The following is a 10,336-nucleotide window of genomic DNA, read 5'->3' on the forward strand; positions in this document are numbered from 1 at the left end:
AAACATTCAAAAACAATTACATATACTGGAAAATTGAAAATGAGCATTCATGCCCAGACAATGTCTCAGAAAAGATAGGAAAAAAACTTAAGTTTATATCTCAGTCTGATCCTTAGTACAGAGACAGTCTAAAACAATTAAAAACAGAAACAATAACAAAAACCAGAAAATTCAGAGGAAGAAGGAGAACTAATTTTCAGAATCTAATTATCACATTATTAGATTCCATTGTCCAGTTTTCAGCAAAACAACAACCACAAAATAACAAGAAATATAAAGAAACAGGAACATATGGTCCAGTCAAAGCATAAAAATAAATCAGGATAAAATGTCTTTCAAAAAGTCTGACAGCAGATTTGCAAGACAAACTGAAGGAGGGGAAAGATAGAAAGTGTCAAAGAGAATGTTTGAATAAGTAACGCCTGCAGACTTTTCAAATTTGCTGAGAGACATAAATATATACATTCAAGACCTACATTCATCATTGACCTGTATTCACCCTTATAGTATTATATGAAGTATTTTTACTACCCTACAAATTATCTGTGCTCTGCCTATTTATTCCTCCTCTCTCAGCCTCACCCTGGCAACCACTGATCTGTTTATTGTCCCTGTAGTTTAGCATTTATGCAGAATGCCATATAGTTTAGTTCATACAAAATGTAGTCTTTTTATATGTGCTTCTCTTACTTAGTAATATGTTATTTATGGTTTCGCTGTCTTTTCAGAGATTGACAGCTCATTTCTTTTTAGCACTGAATAATATTCCATTTACTGTATACATCACAGTTTATTTATTCACCTAATAAAAGGCAACGTGCTTGCTGCCAAGCTACTGTAAATATCAAAAAGGAAAAAAGAGACAGAGAGAAAGATTTGAATGTGTACTATCTTTACCAGTGTGTTTTATACTTTATATGTTTTTGTGTTACTAATTAGCATTCTTTTATTTGAGATTGAAGAACCCTCTTTACCATTTCTTTTTAGAGAGGTATGATGGTGACGAACTCCCTTAGCTTTGTCTGTCAGATAAAGTCTTTAACCTTCAACACTCCTTTGTTTCTGAAGGACAGTTTTGCTGGGTGGCCAAGGACAGTATACTTGCTCGGCAGTTGTTACTGTTTTTCCTTCAACACTTTAAGTCGGGGTGTCCAACCTTTTGGCTTCCCTGGGCCACACTGGAAGAAGAAGAATTGTCTTGCGCCACACATAATATACACTAACAAATACTAACAATAGCTGATGAGCTAAAAAAAAAAAAAAAAAAAAAGCAAAAAAATTCATAATATTTTAAGAAAGTTTACGAATTTGTGTTGGACCGCATTCAAAAGCATTCTAGGGCACAGGCAGCCTACGGGCCACAGGTTGGACAAGTTTGCTTTAAATATATCATATCGCTTTCTTCTGCCCTGTAAGATTTCTGCTGAGAAATCTACTGCCAGCCATATGGGAAATCTCTTATATGTGATTGGTTTCTTGTATCTTGTTGCTTTCAAGATCCTCTCTTTGTCCTTGATTTTTGACAGTTTGATTCTACTTAATGCAGTCTTGTTAGGATTGATTCTGATTGGAGAACTTTGACCTTCTTGTATCTTCATATTTGTATCTTTCCACAAATTTGGAACATTTTCCATTATTTCTTTGAATGTGTTCTACTCCTGTATCTTTCTGGTTTTCTTCAGGAAGTTCTATAACTGGAACATTTGTTCTTTTGATGCCGTTTCATCAAGCCAGTACATTCTCTTCATTCATTTTGATTATTTTTTTCTTTTTTCTCCTTGTAGTGTATATTTTCAAATAATGTCTTAATTCAGTCTTTCTTTTGCTTGATCAATTTTTGTTGCTGTTCTTTATTGCATTTTATATTTCATTTCTATATTTTTCTGCTCTAGAATTTCTGTTTGATTTTTTAAAATGTAATTTCAATCTCTAATTTCTAGTTTTTATAATTTATTTTTTAACTGATTACATTGAATGGTTTCTCTGTATTTTCTTCACATTTGCTGAGGTTCCATAAACCAATTATTTTAAATTATTTGGCAGTTCTAACATATCTATTTATTTGGTGCTAGCTAGTGGGAGATTATTGTGTTCTTTTGGTGGTACTACGTCTCATTAGTTTTTTCTTTTTCTTTTTTTTTTTTTTGGTATTCTTTACTACCTTATTTTGATGTGTGCATATTTGCAGAAGGGATTTATTCAAAGGTTTGTAAACTAGTTTTTTTCTGTGAAAACTCTTCACCAGTCAGCCAATCCAGAAATTCTGGGAAGGCTGTTTGTTGTGGTACAAGGACAGTTTTGCTGCTGGGGTCCTTGGGCAGGTTGGCCTGGTCCCTGAGTCAGCAGAACAGTAGGTCAGATGCTAATTCCATGGCATTGGGTCAGAAGCCTAATCCACTGGGTTAGACCTGTTGATTGGGTCTACAGGATGGGCCTTGAGTCTGGGTGCACAAGCTTGGAGCTGGAGCTGGAGCCTGTGTCCATGTATTAGACCATTTTTGCACTCCTATAAAGAAATACCTGAGATTGGGTATTTTATAATGAAAAGAGGTTTTATTGGCTCATCATTCTGCATGATTTACAGGAAGCATGGTGCTGATGTATGCTCGGGTTCTCAGAGGTTTCAGGAAGTTCGGAATCTTGGCAGAAGACAAAGGGAGGCAGACACGTCACCTGGCAAAAGCAGAAGTAAGAGTAGTGGGGGTGAGGAGGTATCATACACTCTTAAATAGCCAGATCTCATGAGAACTCACTGTCACAAGAACAGCAGCACAGGGATGGTACTAAACCATTCATGAGAAATCCACCCTCATAATCCAATCACCTCCCACCAGGTAATCCCAGTATTAAGGATCACCTAATATTGTAATCCCAATATTAGGGATTACAGTTAAACATGAAATTTTGGTGGGGATACATATGAAAACAATATCAGCCCATGAGGTTAGCCTGAATTCTGCAACCACAGGGGATGAACTGGTGCTGGGGCCACTCTTGAACATGAGTTTATAGGGACTGGTCAAGCATTAAGCCAAGCCTGGTTTGTAGACCTACTGAAATGTGCCTGGAGCCTGAGTCCATGGACACTAACGTGACACTGGAGTAGGCCTGGAGCCTGAATCTGCATTATGTATATATCTCCTGAGTTTGCAGAGTCTAACTTAGAGCCTGGGTCTGCAATGGTGGTCTCAGAGTCTCAGGTCACAGAAACTGGCCTGGTACCAAGGTCGAGACCCTGGGTCTACTTGAGTAAGTTGTAACCTGGGTCCTCTACAGCCTGGGGCCATGGGGACCTCTCTGGTACTTGGAGACAGCCTAGTACTGGGGCTAACATAGAACCTTGGCCTCTGAATCTAGTATGGAGTTTAAAGTCACGGATACTGGCCTGATACCTGCAATCACTGATGCTAGCCTGGATCCTGAGATCATGGAGTCCAACTGGGTACTAGAAGCAGTCTTGAGCCTGGGGTGACTGAGGTTGGGCAGGCAGTGGGGCCACTCCAGAGTCTAAGGCAGAAGGCAAAGGGAGACAGAAGGCAGTAGGCCTAGCCTGAAGTTGAAAGTGGTACTGAGCCTTGGACTACTGAGGTCAGCCTGGCAGTGGGCCAGCACAGAAACTGACTGTCAAGCAGTCCTGCAGCATGGAGGTTCAAAATTTGACCAGGGGCTGAGTCTATGAGTGCTAAACTGGAGCTGGGGTCATGAGGACCTGCTTAGTGCTGGGTTTTACTGTGGGTGTCTCAGTTTTGGGGTTTGAAATGAAGTCCTATGTTTACTTCCTTTTTCTTCCCACATGTGTAGGGTATCTCTCATTACTCTGTACTGCCTGGGTTAGCAGAGGTGTGACATGGGTAATGTAAACCTGCCCTTTCTATCCTCTTCAATGCATCTTTTTTTTATTTCTGTGCTACACTCAGGTATGGTACTGTGATCTCTCATTTGGTTTCCTTAGACTTTATGAAGGTACTCTAATGCATGGATAGTTATTCAAATTGATGTTTCTGTGGTGGTGTCTGTATGGAGAATCCTACTCCAACATTTTTCTTATGTCCATATACCCGATAAAAATTTTTTAAAGAAAACCTTGAAAGTCTGTTACAGAAAGAATAGAGAAGAAATATATCTTTCTTTATGAAAATACTGTCTCCCTTGCTTTATATATAAGATCATATGAGAGCTTCTGTCCTTATACATCACTCCATGTCCCCGGTCACAGTGACTGTGACCCATGCTGAGGCAGCCTTTCTAGTTTAAAATGCAACATGTGGTGATGTGCTCTTTTCTCACTAATATGAAACAATGACATCATTAAACTAAACTAGCTAATAGCTATAGTTTTAGCATTGTAGAAAACACAGTTTGAAAAGATGAAACCAAAGCACAGAAATGAGCAAAAGTAAAAAATTACAAATAAAATGTATTGATGATATTCAGTCCCTGATCAACCATAACCAAGTTTAACCCCATTCTTGTACTTCCTGCAATTGGTATATATCAGCTAATACATTTCTCACTGGCCTGTAGGTTAGTTAGATTTGCATTTCTATCATTTGCAACCAAAACATGTATTAACATAATAAGTGAAGAAATAGTATCTATCACTGGAAATAAATACTATTGTAATTCTTTATCAGATTTTATATACCTTACATGACTTATAGATACATTATTTTTGCTCTCTATTCTGAATAATGATACAAATGTAATAGCATTAATAAATCTGTTATTCTTAGTTCAAAATATGGCTTCATTATTTCTATCATTAATAAGAACAGTAACATTGGGCCAAGTGCAGTGGCTCATGCCTGTAATCCCAGCACTTTGGGAAGCCAAGGCAAGCGGATCACGAGGTCAGGAAATTGAGACCATCCTGGCTAATACGGTGAAACCCCGACTCTACTAAAAATACAAACAAGCAAAAAAAAAAAAAAAAAAAATTAGCCAAGCATGGTGGCGGGCACCTGTAGTCCCAACTACTTGGGAGGTTGAGGCAGGAGAATGGCATGAACCCGGGAGGTGGAGCTTGCAGTGAGCCGAGATCATGCCACTGCACTTCAACCTGGGTGACAGAGTGAGACTCCGTCTCAAAAAAAAAAAAAAAAAAAATTAAAATAATAATAATAATAATAATAATATTAGAATTGTCCTCTCTGCATCAACTTCCTTTCTTTCTATTCCATCTTTCACATTGCAACAAGGAAATGCTGCAAAAAGCTCAACTCTAATCATATAATCTCTCAAATACCTTTCCTCTAACAAAATAATTATGAGAAGCAATAAAAGAAGCAAGTGAAAATGTGTTAGTATCTTAGTATCACATTCAAAGTCCTTGAAAATATAATTATCAAAACTTTAATTATCATTTTAAAACTGGACACCACCTCTTTGATCATGCGATCTGCTTGGTTGAAGTTATTTTCTTCCACTCCTTGATTCGTCAATATTCTACCCCTCCTTTATGTGCTAACTTAAATGCTCCTTCACCTGTGATACCTTTTTCCCAAAATGCATATTAAAATTAAACTAATTTATTTGAATTTATATCTATTTGGTTTTATTTATGTTATGGACTCATGACAATATTACTAATATTTTCATTAATGATTTACATTTTTGTGTGTATAAATAGACAGTAAGGCTAAACATCATCATACACCTTTTCAAAATTACTAAAATATAGATGTAAATATTTGTTGGATGGAATTAATATTTGATTAGTTTACTGCTTTATGACAGTACTAAATCAACACAGGTTGTCATTTTTAATAAGCATTATAATCTCAGTTTGACTTCTCTTTAGCTCTGATCTCAGACAATATGTTATATATCGCACACCATGCAAAGTAAAATGAAACCTATATAAAAAATTGAAAACTCAAAAGGCAATTTTTAAAGTTCCATTTAACAGCATCACAGTTTGAGGTTTAAAAATGTCATCTCTTTATAAAAAGACATGAGATTCTACAGGACAGAAGCCTTTGCCTTAAAAACAAACAAACAAACAAAAAACTACTTTGCCGAGGAAAAAAAGAGAAGTGGATACCCATTAGAGTAAATTACAATGTTGTAAACAAGCAAAATTAGCATTTTAGATTGAAATTATTAAAATTCATGTTCACGGAGAGGTTTTAGAAATACTGTAAATGTGTGACTCTTTAAGTGAAAGTTGACACTCAGTTCTGTATCATCCACTTTACATTAAAAAGAAACGTTCTATGAGGCACTGTAAACAATAAGTTAGAGGGAGTCCACAAAATATTACTTAATGTTCCGCCTAAGTTATAGGGTAGCCTCAAAAGTGATGTGCTATATACTGTTTGAAACACTGAAGAGGAACAGATAAGTCTTTATTATTGAAACTACTGGAATAAATATATATGTGTTTGTGTATGTGTGTATGTTTGCAACTAATTTTTTTGCAGAACCAAAGAAAATTTAAGTGGATAAGACTGAGTGTACAGAGTATTGTTAGTTGAAATTTTCCTGAGTATTTTTTTAATAGTTAAATACAAAGAAAGCAACTGCATTGTTTTATTTGTAACAGATAGCTTTTGAACTTCTTAGCCAGAACATTGGTGACTTCATTTTGCACCCAGAAATCATTTAAGACCACATGTGAGAACATTCTCTCTATATTATCGACTCCTAAGGAGTTAAGATTGGATACATTCACTTTCATAATACATGTTAACCACCTAAAAAAGAAACAGTCACCAACCATCATGTTTATTGTTTTTTAGTGGAATGTTTAAAATTGTCAGACATAATAAACAAATATTTCTCTTTTTTTTTTTTTCTTCATTAGTCAGAGTTCAGGTTTTCTTAAGTATTAGGAAATTTGGTAGGAAATAATAGGAAACAAATTGAACACTATAGAGTCATCCGATAAGTTTCAATTTATGTTCCAAAGGATTATACTTAAATTATATTTAATATGATTTTCCAAAACTTGGATGAAATGTATTTTTCCTTTTCTTTTTTTCTTAGAAACAGAGTCTTGCACTATTACCGAGGCTAATCTCAAATTCCTGACCTCAAATAATCCTCCTCCCTCATCCTCCCAAGTAGCAGGAATTACAGGTATCAGCCATCATGCCCAGCAAGAAATTCATTTTTATATGTTAGGACCAATTATAAAATGGCTTTTAGTTGATGGAATAATTTTATATAAATCCAATAATCTAATAATCTAATAATTTAATATAATTTATTTATATATCAGATAAATATAGACCATCAAATCTAATTATAAAATCTAACTAATCATCTAATCCAATATATAATCTAATGGCCTAATCTCTACTAAATACAAATTTTATTTTTAAGTAGAAAAATTACAACTTTAATTCCTGTAATAATCTCAAGGCAGTAGAAACAAAACTCTTGTTATTTCATGTCTTGGGTCAATTTCTTACTATCTCCCCAGTGTATTTTCGCTCTTGTCTTGTGTCCATCTACCATTCTTCATTCATTCATTCATCCAGCATATATAAATCAAATTATACGATGTGACAGTGGTGGGTGTACGTGATACAGAAGTAAACAAGTTAGACAAAGAGATATGTTCTTGTGTATAGCAATAGAAACATGTTCAAATGAGTAAATAACATATGTATGTATATAAATAAGTTCTGATCATGACAAATGATATGAAGTAAGTAAAATAATATATTTGAATGTAGAGTGACATAAATTGGCTTTTTTGATTGTACATTCAGGTTAAAAATTTATGTTTTACTTTGAGGGCAAGGGAAGCCAATAAAGAGTTTAAAGCAGAGGAATAACATAATATGAGTTGTGGTATTAAATTATTAGTCTCTCTGCTGTATACAGGATACATTGTAAGGCCAAGAACATAAGTAGGGAGAGCGTATAGAAGGTTTTTGCAGTAAACCAGGATCAACTTGGTAGCAACTGAGAGAAATAAAACTGTACTCAACTACCAGAAGAATATTAATTGACAACAAAAATTTTTCACTCCCTCATGAATACCATTCAAGAAATTCTCTGAAAGATGGAGAGATAACTTTGCTTGCAGCAAGTACCTTAATTAAAAGAAAAGAGATATAGTTAGGATTTTCATATAGAAAGAAGACTTTATTTAGGAAATGTATTCATGTGTTTCTTTTCTTTTTTTTTTTTTTGAGACGGAGTCTTGCTCTGTCGCCCAGGCTGGAGTGCAGTGGCGCAATCTCGGCTCACTGCAAGCTCCGCCTCCCGGGTTCACGCCATTCTCCTGCCTCAGCCTCCCGAGTAGCTGAGACTACAGGCACCCGCCACCGCGCCCGGCTAATTTTTCTATTTTTAGTAGAGACGGGGTTTCACCATGGTCTCGATCTCCTGACCTTGTGATCCGCCCGCCTCGGCCTCCCAAAGTGCTGGGATTACAGGCGTGAGCCCATGTGTTTCTTTAAGTAGATAGGAATAACAAATCTGTATTACAGGAATAATGAAAACATGCAATGTTATTTCCATAGACAATTTTCATAAGAAATAACTAAAATTCAGTAGCTTTATAAAGATTGTGACATATAATAAAACGTTTTAAATTTCATATAAATTTTGATCAGATAATTTAAAAATAATGCAATTCAAAATGATAACTCATTTAAGTCATCTCAAAATTTATAAATTGTGGACACATATATTTGGGATAATAATATAAGTTCATTAGATTTAAATGTATCCTCATCATACAAATTCTATTATCAAATACAATGGCATTAAATTAGAAATCGATAATAGAAATATCTCTGAAACATCCTGAAATATGTGAAAGTAAATTTACAGACTTCCAAATGACTGAAACATCAAAAAAAAAAAAAAAAAATCTATCCAAAAATTGGAAGTGAAATTAATGAAAATTAAAATGAAGTGTATGAAAATTTGTGAGATGCTGCTAATGCAATAATAGTAGGGAAATTTTGTAGATGTAAACATGTATCTTGAAATAAAAGAAAGGTCTCAAACTCAAATTCTACTTTAAGAAACTATAAAGTAAGTGTAAATTAAAAGGAAGGATAAATTAGTTCCCAAGTAAACAGAAAAAAGGAAAATAGAATAGTAGACTTTACCAGTCAATTGGAGAAACCAAAGAGAACTACTGGGAAAAATCAGTAAGACCAAAACCTGGTTTTTGAGATTTTTTAAAAAAATAATAATCTAACCAGGTTAATAAAATAGAGTATACACAATTTAACAATATTGAGAATGAAAGAATTTACATTACTACACATTCTATGGATATTAAGAGGCTGGTATGTAATGATCATAATTAATTTTATCTCAAAAAACCAGGACTTACATTAAATTGATAAATTCTTAAAGACAGAAACTACTAAACTAATCAATAAGTGGATAACCTGAATAAAAATGTCCTATTCAGACCTCAAATTCATGGTGCCATGGTTTGTCTCCTCCAAAACTTACGTTGAAATTTAATTGCCACTGTGATGGTATTAAGAGGTGGGACATCTAAGAGGAGTTTAGGTGATGAAGGTTTCACCTTCATGAGTAGGCTAATGTAGTTATTGCAAAAGTGGGTTTGCACACTCTTTCTCTGTCTCTCTTGCCCTGTCTATTTTTTTTTATTATCTGATGCCTTCTGTCATATTTTGATGTAGCAAAATGAGCCTTGCAGATTCTAGCCTCTTGACTTTGGACTTCCTGCACTCCAGAACTGTGAGAAATAAATTTATGCTAATTATAAAGTATCCAGTCTGTGGTATTCTGTTACAGCAGCACAAAAAAAGACTAAAATATTTCATTAAAAGCCTTCCCACAAGGAAAATTGTAGGTCAAGAAGGTTTTACTCGTGAATACTACCTAACATTTAGGGAGAAATAATATAAACGTACACAAACTCTTCCAGAAATCTAAAGAGAATATAAATAATATAAAGAGAATATAATACAAATTATTTTCTGAGGCCAGAATTACCATGATGTGATACCAGACAAAGATATTATAAGAAAAGTACAACTTATTATCCCACATGAGCATAGATGCAAATAATCTAAACAAAATTCTAAGAATCTGTCTATATATTATATATATCTATATATTATATAAGATTATATATCATACATATCTTATATCTATATACAAATATAACATTATATCTATATATTATGTATCTATACAAAATATATCTATACATCTATATATTATGCATTATATATAATGTAGTATATGTCTCTATATAATACAATGCATATCTATATATAATATAATACAATGTATGTCTATACATAATATAATATAATGTATGTATATAATATATGCCTACATATAATATAATATATGTCTATGTATAATATAATATATCTATATATCT

Source organism: Chlorocebus sabaeus, chromosome 3, assembly GCF_047675955.1.
Source record: "Chlorocebus sabaeus isolate Y175 chromosome 3, mChlSab1.0.hap1, whole genome shotgun sequence".
Classification (NCBI taxonomy): Eukaryota; Metazoa; Chordata; class Mammalia; order Primates; family Cercopithecidae; genus Chlorocebus; species Chlorocebus sabaeus.